Source organism: Phyllobates terribilis, unplaced genomic scaffold, assembly GCF_046119375.1.
Source record: "Phyllobates terribilis strain yellow unplaced genomic scaffold, ASM4611937v1 Scaffold_1__5_contigs__length_1240528914, whole genome shotgun sequence".
Taxonomy (NCBI): domain Eukaryota; kingdom Metazoa; phylum Chordata; class Amphibia; order Anura; family Dendrobatidae; genus Phyllobates; species Phyllobates terribilis.
Window position 1 is genome coordinate 593,943,193 of NW_027362761.1, and position 13,507 is coordinate 593,956,699.

The 13,507-nt window shown below is 41.2% G+C and overlaps 1 pseudogene; it reads right to left on the reverse strand.

Moving 5' to 3' along the window:
- Positions 1-2,173: 2,173 nt before the first annotated feature.
- The window catches only part of LOC141272655 (uncharacterized), a 39,283-nt pseudogene continuing 27,949 nt past the window's right edge, over positions 2,174-13,507 (reverse strand).

A 13,507-nucleotide genomic window follows, 5' to 3' on the forward strand; every position in this document is an offset into this window, starting at 1 on the left:
TGTCACTCTCTGAAAGGAGAAACCTTACTCCATGGATACTACTCACAAATGTGAATGTCTTTTACCCAATTGAAAGGGGACTGTGGGAACAAAGGTGAGGCCCTTATGTAATATGGAAAGCATGTCAGAGTCAAGGAAGAGAGATTAATAATTTGGCCTTTATGGGAGATATCATTTTCACTTACTTTCGATTTCTGAGAGGGTAGGTCCTTATGAAACCCCTCCTCTAAAAAAGAGGAAGAAGAGGATGGTGAGGGTCGTGATAAGGATGGACCAGTATGGGTGTCTAGTATTCGTGTTCTCTCGCCCCATCATATGGAATTCCTGTGTGATGGACTCGGTGAGTGTCTCTCTGGCCCCGCCATCTCTAGTTGTATGCTCCATAGAGCCCCCCTAAATCTTCAGCTTCCTCTGGTGTGAGATCTTTCAGTTTCCAAAGAGTCTTTATCTGAGGAAGAGATGTCAAAGACACTTTTGTTTCTATTTTCAATTTCAAAGTTTTTGCCTTTTCCTCTTTGAAATCACTCAAATCTCTCAAAAATTGTTTGTGTTTTCTATTTTTTGAGTGAATTCTGATACTTTTCAACTAAGGTCTGTAGAAGTGCTTCTCTTTTATTGAAATCTGGTTCAGTTTTAAATTGTAAGGACTTAGTTATTAATTCGTCTAATCTTTTGGTTGAGTCAATGAAAATCTTTTTCTCCTCCTCCAAGATAACGGACATGAACCTAACAGGACGCTATGAATTCTTTCTTCCAGACTGTTAGCAATTGGGGGTTCTGTAGTCTGAGTGAGCGTGAAATGTTGATGCGTAAGCCCCTGGGAACTATATTTTGTTTAAAATAATTTTCAAGTCCCTTGGTTTCCTACCTACTCAAGTTCTCTTTGTAGCAATCAAATAATTCCTTGAATAATGTTTTAAGAGAGAAGGAGGGATCACCAGCTACAGCGTGAGATGCATTCGCGGAAAAAACCTGTTCGGCCTTAATCGACTATGAATTAAAATTAATAGAACCTGAAAAGAAACCCGCCATACTAATTACATGAAAGAGGCAAATAGTTAATGTATGAAAGTATATGGCTGTGTGCCCACTATGCGTTTTTGAAGCGTTTCCGCAGTGGCAATTCCACTGCAGAAACTCTTAAAAAACGCATGGTAGAAGGTCTGCCATGTTCCCCAATGATAATCCGCATGTGCTGTGTACATGCTGCGGAAATTTCTGCTGCGGATTATCATTGCGGAAAAATCCGCAGCACTACCAATTATTTTGCATAAACGCGGCGTTTTCGCCGCCATTGACTTGCATTGGAACGCATGGATTCCGCATCACTGCATCTGCAGATTCGGAATCCAAGCGTTTCAATGTGCGGATGGTACCTGGGTGTGGAGGACAGGAGACTCTCCTCCGGACCCGGGTACCATAGTACCTGTAAAAAAAAGAATAAAATAAAAAATAAATATTATACTTACCTTCTGATGGCCCCTGGTGTCTTTATCCGATGCGTCCTGTCTTGCCGGCAGCTCGCGATGGTCTGAAAAGGACCTGCCGTGACGTCATTTAGTCATGTGACGGGTCACGCGACCGCTGACGTCGGCAGGTCCTTTAGTCTACCGCGAGCTGCCGGCAAGCCGAGACGCATCGAATAAAGATACCGGGGCCATCGGAAGGTAAGTATAGATTTATTTTTTTATTTTTAACCATTCTTTGGAGTCACACTATATAAATCCATGCTGGTTGCCGGTTGCATGGATTTATATAGTGTGACCAAGTTGTCAAGCACTTTTCCAAGTGATGCTAAAATCGCTTGGAAAGGACTTGTCAACCCGCATGCGGAAATGCATGTGAAGAACGCTTCACATCCGCATGTCCCTGGCAGGAAAAACGCATGTACAATCCGCATGTACAATCCGCATGTACAATCCACATGCACAATCCGCATGTACAATCCACATGCACAATCCGCATGTACAATCCACATGCACAATCCGCATGTACAATCCGCATGTGTTTTTTCTGCCAGGGGAGATGCAGAAACGCTCAGGAAAAATCTGGAGCATTTCTGCATCGTGGGCACATAGCCTATATGAGGGAAAAATTCTAAGGTGCTCACTAGTGTCAATAAAAATCTCTTCATTAAGGATAAAACACTAATTTTATTAGATATGTATTAAAAAGGAAAAAAAAAACATATAAGGGGCTGGATGTTTTCCTCAGTACACATAACATTGTGGTTTATAGATAATTTAGAGTATAATTGATGGAGTGAGGTCTTTTTTCAACCTATGTAACCATGTATAATCTTATAAATGTTCCCCTGCTGTGTACTGTGTAATGGCTGTGTATTATTGTGTAGGAACAAAGTCTGATCATACTACAGCTCCTGGGCAGAGGAGAATGCAAAAGAGTATACAGACAGGACCGCATGGGGTCACAGATGCTGTTTTTAAACAGGAAGGGAAATGTAAAACATAAAAATTGCTTCAACCCTGTGTGAGTTCTCTGATGTTCAATCAGACTTGAATTAAAGTTATAACATTTTCCACGTTCTAAACTTGAAAGTGTTTTTTCCTGTGTAAATTTTCTGACGTTTAACAAGATCTGATCTAACAGAGAAACATTTCCCACGTTCTAAACATGAAGCTGGCTTCCCTCTGTGTGAGATCTTTCATGTCTAACAAGAGCTGATTTACGGGTAAAGCATTTTCCACATTTTGGGCATGAAAATGGCTTCTCCCCTGTGTGAATTCTTTGATGTGTAATAAGAACATGTTTCCGGTTAAAACATTTCCCACATTGTGAACATGAAAATGGCTTCTCCCCTGTGTGAATTCTTTGATGTGTAATAAGAACATGTTTCCAGTTAAAGCATTTCCCACATTGTGAACATGAAAATGGCTTCTCCCCTGTGTGAATTCTTTGATGTATAATAAGACTTAGCTTTTGGTTAAAACCTTTCCCACATTCTGAACAAGAAAATGATTTCTCCCCTGTGTGTTTTCTATGATGTAGAGCCAAATGGCACTTCCGATGAAAACATTTCCCACATTCTGAACATGAGTACGGCTTTTCTTCTGTGTGAATTCTCTCATGTCTAATAAGACATGCTTTAGTAGTAAAGCATTTTTCACATTCCTGACATGAATATGGCTTCACCCCTGTGTGAATTCTATGATGTCTAACAAGACTTGCTTTATTACTAAAGCATCTTCCACATTCCTGACATGAAAATGGCTTCTCCGCTGTGTGAATTCTATGATGTCTAAATAAATCTGCTTTATGGGTGAAAAATTTGTCACATTCTGAACATAAATATGGCTTTTCCCCAGTGGGAGCTTTTTGACATTTGAGACCCAGTCTGTCTTTTCTATTTTGCTTTACAGTCTGTGATGAATCAGGAGATAGGATCTGTTGAACAGGATCAGATGGTACATTTTGGATATGAGGGGTGGAGGGTATATCTTCAATATTGGCATTTATCTCATATCCATATTGAATGATCCTACAATCATCAGCATTAACATGTAAAGATTTTGCATGTCCCTCTGAACTCCCAGTACAGTCATCTGCATTAACATGTGAAGATTTTGCATGTCCCTCTGAACTCCCAGTACAGTCATCTGCAAAAAATAAAATTGATTACATTGTCTATAAGTAATATAAACACAATAATTATATTGACGCGTTATGACATTATAATTAATATATAGCAAAATTAATCTCAGAGCAAGGACCACAAGATCATAATGTTATGCTAGGCTTTTCTGTTGCGGTTTTCCACTTCTGCGTTGAAGTCATCTTCATGTTTCATAAATCAGTCACAGCTCTTTTATCACAAATTGCGCAGTGGAGAATCATAAGTGAACCTGTATGTGAAAGTTGTTAGGTGCTGTCCATCTCACACAGTCCCTGTCATGTCTGCTTCATGTACTTTAGCACAGAGTATAGAAAAGGGATGAAGTATGGTCATATACAAAGAAGCCTGAAGATTTCTACTTTTTCCATTTCTTTTTCCTTTACTTAATCTAGAAGAGGGTGCACTAAAATTATACATTTATTATACAACTGGCTCCTGCCTTTACCAGCAGTGACCAGAGCAAGCTCCATTAGCTGCTGTTTAACCATTTAGAACTTGGCCCCCTTTCTAGAGGAAAATTTGTGGTGGTTTTATTTAAACAGTACACCACAAGAAAAAAAGATGCTCTGAGAAAGCGTCCGAGGACGTGAAACAGGTGTTATCTGCACATTTGTCTCCCATATATTTCCTGTATGCACTGTAAAGAAATAGAAATCTTGGATGAAGATTGATGTGCTGAGTGTGTTGAGGGAGGGCAATGGCCCTTCACGGTTGACCAAGTGAGTGTCAAATTATTATGTTGATTGCGCAATCCAACAGGGAACCAGACGGAGACAGTGCTCTGTATGGGAGGATTCAACGAATCTCTGATCCCGTTTATTTTGCTTAGCATTTTGTATTGTTTTGAGTTTATCAATAGCCAATCAACTACAGCCGTACTACAGTACTACAGGCTTGAGCCAATGTTAGTGCAATTATTACGGAAACACATATATGGTCATATTATCATCGTTAGCTCGAAGCACGATGGAAATTTACAAGGTCAATCCTGGCCTGGACTAGTTAGATAACAGAAGCAGGGTGTCTGACAAAATGTTCTTGTGAGAAAAAATTAGTGTGAGAAAGTTCCATGTAAAGCATGAGAAAAGAAGGAAAGAAGTATGTTATGCAAGGAGTGATAATAACATGATTTTGAAACAAACAGACAAAATGGAGTTGCTATAGCATGAATATCAATATGTCCTTTACAAGTGCAGTGAATATACTTCTCATGAAGGATTTATTTATACAGTATTCTCTCACAGAATATACATGACGTGTTTCAGTCATATAGACCTTCCTCAGAGGCGCGTAATTCTGTGGAGAGACAAAGATCAAGAGAAGAACAAGCTCTAGTGGCACTGCGGACCACAGCTGTGTGATGGCGCCATTAGTAAGTACGGTATGTGCATCCGAAGAAGGTTTATATGACTCAAACATCATTCATATTCTGCAAGACAATGCAGTTTAACCCCTTTACCCCCGAGGGTGGTTTGCACGTTAGCGACCAGGCCAAATTTCACAATACTGACCACTGTCACTTTGAGATAATAACTCTTGAACGCTTCCACGGGACATATTGTACTTCATGATAGTGGTAAAACTTCTTCAATATGACTTGCGTTTATTTGTGAAAAAATCGAAAATTTGGTGAAAATTTTGCAATTTTCTAAATTTGAATTTTCATGCCCTTAAATCAGAGAGATCTGTCACACAAAATAGTTAAGAAATAACATTTCCCACATGTCTACTTTACATCAGCACAATTTTGGAACCAATTTTTTTTTGTTAGGAAGTTATAAATGTTGAAAGTTGACCAGCGATTTTTTTTCCAACACAATTTACAAAACCATTTTTTTTAGAGCCCACATCACATTTGAAGTGACTTTGAGGGGCCTTTATGGCAGGAAATACCCAAAAATGACACCATTCTAAAAACTGTACCCATCATGGTGCTCAAAACCACATTCAAGTAGTTTATTAATCCTTCAGGTGCTTCACAAGAATTTTTGGAATGTGGAAGAAAAAAATTAACATTTTTTTTCACAAAAATGTTACATTAGAACCAAATTTTTTTATTTTTGCAATGGTAACAGGAAAAAATTAATCCCAAAATTTGTTTTGCAATTTCTCCTGGGCACGGAGATACCCCATATGTGGGGAAAACCACTGTTTGGGCGCACGGCAGGGCTCGGAAGGGAAGGAGCGCCATTTGACTTTTTGAATGTAAAATGTGCTTGAATAATTAGCGGATGCCATGTCGAGTATTTGTTTGAATAATTAGCGGATGCCATGTCGAGTTTGGGGAGCCACTGATGTGCCTAAGCAGTGGAAACCCCCTCAAGTGACACCATTTTAGAAGCTAGACCCCTCAGGGAACTTATCTAGATGTGTGGCGAACCCTCCAGGTTATTTATGGGTACAGTATATTTTTATTTTTTGGGGATTATTTTTTCATTTTTTTTTTTTAGATTTTGTCAGGGACGTCAGAGAGACCACACTGGGGAGATCACACAATATCTCACTGTTGCCGTCACTCTGTCAGGATTTCATCAGGGATTCGCGAGTACACGATCCTGACTACTCACTACGTAGGTATCGGCAAACGCGCAGAATGCGTATATCGTCACACCTCCGGATTCCAATGCATGGAAGAAACTTACACTATACAATTCGCAGGGACGACTCAGTATAGCTGGAGAGGAGTTCTCCTTTGACCGTTACCAAACGGGATCCATTGCTTATAAAAGATATTTTCCCTGCAATGAATACTCATCCATCCTCCGTGGATTCTTTTATGCCTAAGGGGAGACCAGCCCACACACCCCCTGTGCTGACATCATGTGGACCGGACTCCAGCCTCCACATTTTTAATAAGATATCTGTTTTTTTGTGGTAACTTATTGTTGGATGATCATAGAGGCCAAAAAGTGGTACCATATTTTCCGTTATAAATTTACCTTCATTTAGAGACCACACATGCCATAGTTGCAGTCGGGAAAATATCCATGTTGTCCCTTAGCTGACCCTGTCACTATAAATATTGGTCCCATGATTGTCAGAAGTATAGAACTTCAGATATTCCATATTTCGTATCGGCTCCAGTCCGGCTACCAGACCTCTGTTAAAATCCCTTTGACGTCCTGGGAATAAAGTTTCTCAGCTAGATGTAGATTTACCGCAAGCCTGTGTCTAATTATCCCCTGCCTCTGCCAGGGGGAAATACACTTGCATTTTAATTGGGTTGGTAGCACCTCTTGGCTGGCATCTGCTTACAAGGCATTTCTCATGTGTGTGTTAATTTGCATAGATGCCACTGGCCAAGTGTCAGCTTCTCTTTTGACAATTACTATAAGGGAGGAGGGAATGAGGGGTTTGGGAGAAATTGTTAATATTTTCTTAATATCTCCATGACAGATTTTTACAATTTTTTTTTTTTTACACTTTCTGACACATTTTTACTTGTACACTATGTCCCACTGCTTGCTTATATAGCATAGAGATGCAGCAGCAGCATCTCTATACTATACAGCCTGCCAGCGCTGCACAGGCAGAAGTTACTTTGATTGTGCACTGTGCATGATCAAAGTAAGTTCTTTATGCCTGGTGACCCGGATGTCATCATGACGACATCAGGTTACCATAGCAACTACCGGGACCCAACACAGACAGTGCGGGACGCTGGAGACAAGGTAAGTCAGCTCCCCTTGCTCCGGGAATGCTGCGAAAGTCGATAGCAGCATTTCGGGGGTTAATGTGCTTGACCGCTCCAGGCTCATAGCATCTGGTGTCAGCACCGGGTGAGAATCAGCAGACACCTGGTGGCGATCGCCCCACACAGCTTGTGTGCGGGCGCAATGGCGTGATGCATAATAGTATTTACCTGGTCCAATAGGCCCAGGTACCAGGAACGTACTATTACTGATCACATCAGAAAGGGGTTAAATAAAACCACTAATTTTCATCGATAATAGGTGCCAAGTTCTTTGCTTGCTAGATAAGTGGTGGGACCCTACTTAAGCACCAAAAAGACAGGAGTGCCTTATACTGACTTATGTTTAACTATTTAGGTGCCACTGGAAATTATATGGTTCTGATATCTGTGCACGACAAGATCGTGGAGTGCCGATGAATTACCATGGAAGCCGGATGCCCAGTGAAAGCCTAGCTACCATCACCTTTGTACTCCTTTTAATTTCTTTATATTATTATTTCTGCAAGTCCACTGGTAATACTAAAAATCTATAATAAAAATAGTTACATGAATAAAACAACCATGGAGGAACAAGACCAGGCACCTCCAGAGGAACAGATGGAGGAGGTCGAACCGACTCTGAAACAGGTATCCAATAAACTCCTATCTGCTATTGCATCTAGTCCTGGGAAACTGGAAAAACTCAAAATGGACGTTGGCCTATTCAGACACAATAGGTAGAAGGATGTCTGAGGTGTAGGATCGGGTATCGGCTCTAGATTACCTCAAAGCAAGGATGCCTAATGTTATATGAGACCTCACTGGGAGATCAGAGCTTTGGCAGATGACTTGGAGAATCGTCTCTGCCGAAACAATCTCTGCATTATCAGAGTTCCTGAAGGAGCAGAGGTTCAGCGACCTGACAACTTTGTTGAGAAATGGCTCAAGGTATTATTTTCTGATGAACTCTTCTCCTTGTCCTCTGCTGTAGAACATACTCATATGGTGTCAGCCAAATCGCCCCCTTCGGGGGCACCCCCCAGACCATTCTTGCCCAGATTCCTAAATTGCCAGGACCGAGACACAGCCCTCCACTTGGCTAGATGTACTATTGTTTCCATCTTCCCGGACTTCCGCTGAACTACAGAAGCCAAGACAGAGTCACACTCATCAACATTAAATGTTACCTGAGAGATCTCCAGATACCCGCCTCGGCTACGAGTGGTTGACGGTGCCCGGGTCCATTTCTTCATCACCCCTACCGAGGCTGATGACTGGTTGACCAAAAGACGGAGGGTGTAGTGGCAGGAAATACAGTCTGTGCGGTGACTGCTTTGATGCATTCGTACGGACTCTTCTAATGTTTGCGCCACAAGCATGGGACCTTTTCTATCTGATGGCTCTGCTTCGTGAGTTTAGATTCAACTACAGAACTTTGTTCTATGGCTCCAGTTGAGCCTGACATGTTTAATGTTGTATATGTCTCTTGCATTGTTGATTGTTCTGCATACACTGTGTGTAAGGAATGACACCAGAGAGATCCTGCAGAATCCCACGGCTGCCACAAATTTGTCAGGGATACATATGCACACACAGACACGATCCCGATTATGTGTATATGCCCTTGTACTATCACTGATAGCATGACGATAACCCAAGAAAGATTATTTGCTGCCACCACCAATCGGTTTTAGAGGCAAGCTAGACTGGGCGCCTGCTTTCTGGTAGCGTATACAACCCCTGGCAAAAATTATGGAATCACTGGGCTCGGACGATGTTCATTCAATTGTTTAATGTTGTTGAAAAAAAGCAGATCACAGACATGGCACAAAACTAAAGTCATTTCAAATGACAACTTTAGTGCTTTAAGAAACACTAAAAGAAATCAAGATTAAAAATGTGGTACTCTGTAAGGGTATTTTTTTTTCAGACCAAGCAGAGGGAAAAAATTCTGGAATCACTCTGTAAATTTTAATTTCTAAAACTAACACCTGCATCAAATTAGATCTGCTCGTTAGTCTGCATCTAAAAAGGAGTGATCACACCTTGGAGAGCAGTTGCACCAAGTGGACTGACATGAATCATGGCTCAAACACGAGAGATGTCAACTGAAACAAAGGAGAGGATTATCAAACACTTAAAAGAAGGTAAATCATCACTCAGTGTTGCAAAAGATGTTGGTTGTTCACAGTCAGCTGTGTCTAAAATCTGGACCAAATACAACAACATGGGAAGGTTGTTAAAGGCAAGCATACTGGTAGACCAAGGAAAACATCAAAGCGTCAAGACTGGAAACTTAAAGCAATATGTCTCAAAAACAGGAAATGCACAACAAAACAAATGAGGAACGAATGGGAGGAAACTGGAGTCAATGTCTGTGACCGAACTGTAAGAAACCGCCTAAAGGAAATGGGATTTACATACAGAAAAGCTAAACAAAAGCCATCATTAACACCTAAACAGAAAAAAACAAGGTTACAATGGGCTAAGGAAAAGCAATCGTGGACTGTGGATGACTGGATGAAAGTCATATTCAGTGATGAATCACGAATCTGCATTGGGCAAAGTGATCATGCTGGAACTTTTGTTTGGTACCGTTCCAATGAGATTTATAAAGATGACTGCATGAAGAGAACATGCAAATTTCCACAGTCATTGATGATATGGGGCAGCATGTCAGGTAAAGGCACTGGGGAGATGGCTGTCATTACATCTTCAATAAATGCCCAAGTTTACATTGATATTTTGGACAGTTTTCTTATCCCATCAATTTAAAGGATGTTTGGGGATGATGACATCATTTTTCAAGATGGTAATGCATCCTGCCATAGAGCAAAAACAGTGAAAACATTCCTTGAAAGAAGACACATGAGGTCAATGTCATGGCCTGCAAATAGTCCGGATCTCAATCCAATTGAAAATCTTTGGTGGAAGTTGAAGAAAGTGGTCCATGACAAGACTCCAACCTGCAGAGCTGATCTGGCAACAGCAATCAGAGAAAGTTGGAGCCAGATTGCTGAAGAATACTGTTTGTGACTCATTAAGTCCATGCCTCGGAGACTGCAAGCTGTTATTAAAGCCAGAGGAGAGTTCTTTTGTGTGTTTGTTTTTCATGATTCCATATTTTTTTCCTCAGAATTGAGTGATTCCATAATTTTTTCCCTCTGCTTGGTCTGAAAAAAATGACCCTTACTGAGTATCACATTTTTTATCTTCATTTCTTTTAGTGTTTCTTAAAGCCATAAAGTTGCCATTTGAAATGATTTTAGTTTTGTGCCATGTCTGTGATCTGCTTTTGTTTCAACAACATTAAACAACTGAATGAACATCCTCCGAGCCCGGTGATTTCATAATTTTTGCCAGGGGTTGTATCTTCGGGGAGGAACGATTACATAGCAAAAGAAACAGACTATTAAATTTTATATTTAATCCAAAGGGAGGCAGTTCTTATGAAAAATATACAAAAGGTTTTACAAAGGGGGACAGACAATACATATACAGTTACACCAAAATAAAAGGGATTAATAGAAGAACTTACTAGACAGATCGGAGAGACGATTCAGTTTAGCTGGAGGGGAGGCACTCCAATTCTGGCCGTTATGGAATGGGACCCCTGCTTACAAAATATGGAACTCCCGGCATGAGTCCAGACACATCTTCAGCTGGATCTTTTATGCTGAAGGAGGGCCCTTCCCACACACACCCATGTGATGACCTCACGTGGGCTGGACTCCATCATTCATGTTTTTATGAAAATCTCTAACTTCTGCGATAACTTCTTGCTGGTTGATTGCATAAGTTCGCAAGTGATACCATATTTTTTATTACGAATTTACCTTTCGTTAAAGACCAAACATGACATGGCTGATGGCCGTTATTTTTGTACTTTTGCATTATAGCTTACCCCCCGGCTCACAGATGTGGAAAAATATGCCTATTGTTCCTTAGCTAACCCCGCCACTAAAAATGTGTCCCCTCACAATCGGAATTATAGAACTTCTGATATTCCATATTTCATGTTGGTGTCTAAAAGTCTGGAGATTGCAGCTGAGACTGTCCTGGCTATTTTGAATAGTGTGACAGAATTTCTTTGAAGCTTAAACAAGCTGTTTCCTGTTTACCCAGCTGCCTATTCATCACCCATGTCTCTCTGTTTGGTACGCTAATTAGCCTAGATAATTCAGTTAGTGGCTCCTTTTGTACTGACAGTTGCATAGAAGCAACTGGCTAGATTGGGAGCTCTTGCTCCTTTGACAAATGGTTTAGGGGAGGAGGGATAAGTGAGAGGGATTTCAGAGGGAGAGAAATTCTTAGTATTTTCTATGACACTGTGCTTTGAATTATTTCCTATCACTATAGTCAAGTGGTTTAAATTTCATGTACATGGGTCATGTGGGTCCCAGGCCAGGAATCCCCTCTCCTTGAAAATGAGACACATTTAGCTGTATTCCCTTAACCCGCTTTATAATGGCTAAGATATGTTTCTTATCATGGAGCTTATGGGGCTTAGGAACATCCAGGAAGAGGGTTCAAACCTTTTCTTTCCTCTTTAAATATAACCCCCAGGAGTTGTGCCTCCAAGACCCACCTCACCCCAAGCACAAATTCTTGCTGAACCACTAGGTAAAGGGATCCCAACACTTCGATCACACATCATACTTTAGGGGAGTGTGGTAGATTGGCTCACTCAAATGCACTCGGAGGTAGACACAGGAACGCTGTTTCTTTAAATTTCTCAGTGATTTATTTAAAGCACGGCATAAACCACTGTAAAGTCCATAAAAAAGGCATTTCTTGGCATAATGGACAAACAAAAGAAAAATGGATAGCACAGTCTCAACGTCTGTGGGGATCCACCCTCTCTGAGTTAGCAAAAACCATACGGTTCAGTTTAGCATGCAAGAAAATTAGCTCCTCTCTGGAGATATCCTCTCCAGACACCTGAACAACTAATGCCTCAGCAGGCAGTCTATTTAAACCCCAGGCCACACCCTAGGGTGGAGATATGGTGAACGACCTCCCACCCACTCTATGGTCATTCACAAAAACCCAGCTCTTTTAAAATGGCAGCTTAACCCCTTGCACCACTTAGTTTTCTGGAGAAAGCTACTGGGTTTCAAATCACTGAAGCTAATTGCCTCAGTGAAACATACCTCCCCTCCAGCACTTTGCCAGTGACTTGTCACATATCCCCCTCCTCTGCCCAAAGTTGTTTTTTTTGGCACCTTCACTTGCTAAACAGGGAAGTTTGGACAGGGCATCTGCATTCCCGGGCCTGTGCTCCCCATGAAAACTAGTCCTAGAGCGCTAGAATCCACCTAGTCACTCAGTCATTCTTCCCCCTTCCTTTCCCTCATCCATCTCAGGGACGCATGATCTTACTCTAGCCTGAACTTGCAGCCTAACAGGTAAGTACCTCAGTGTGTCAATTGCCCAGTTGATGGCCAAGCACTCTTTCTCTACTATGGCATAATTCTTTTCACAGGAGAGTTTCCTACTAAGGAATAGAATTGAATTGTTTATCCCCATCTATTACCTGGAACAACACAGCTCCCAAACCGACCTCGGAGGCATCTGTCTGAACCAAGAATTCCTTAGTAAAGTCAGGTGCGACCAAGACTGGCTGTTTACATAGGGCGAGTTTCAACTGCTGGAATGCCATCTCCACGTCAGAGGACCATTTGGCCATCGACGTCTTTGTACCCTTAAGATGATCAGACAGATCATCTATAGGCCGGTGAGTCTGACTTCTATACCAGGAAAGATCTTTGAACAAATTATTAAACATCATGTATGTAAGTACCTGGATAAGAATGAAGTGATTAACCAGAGTCAGCATGGGTTTGTAACTAACAAGTCATGTCAGACTAACTTAATTTCCTTCTATGACAGAATCACTGACTGGGTGGATCAGGGAAATGCTGTAGATATAGTATATCTTGACTTCAGCAAAGCATTTGACAAAGTATCTCACACCATCCTTATTGAAAAAATGACCAAGTATGCAATGGACCAGGCAACTGTTAGGTGGATTCATAACTGGCTTAGTGATCGGACTCAAAGGGTGGTTGTAAATGGCTTCACATCCAGCTGGATGAATGTCTCAAGTGGGATACCACAGGGCTCTGTCCTGGGACCTGTATTGTTCAACATCTTCATCAATGATTTAGATGAAGGAATTGAGGGTAAACTGATTAAAT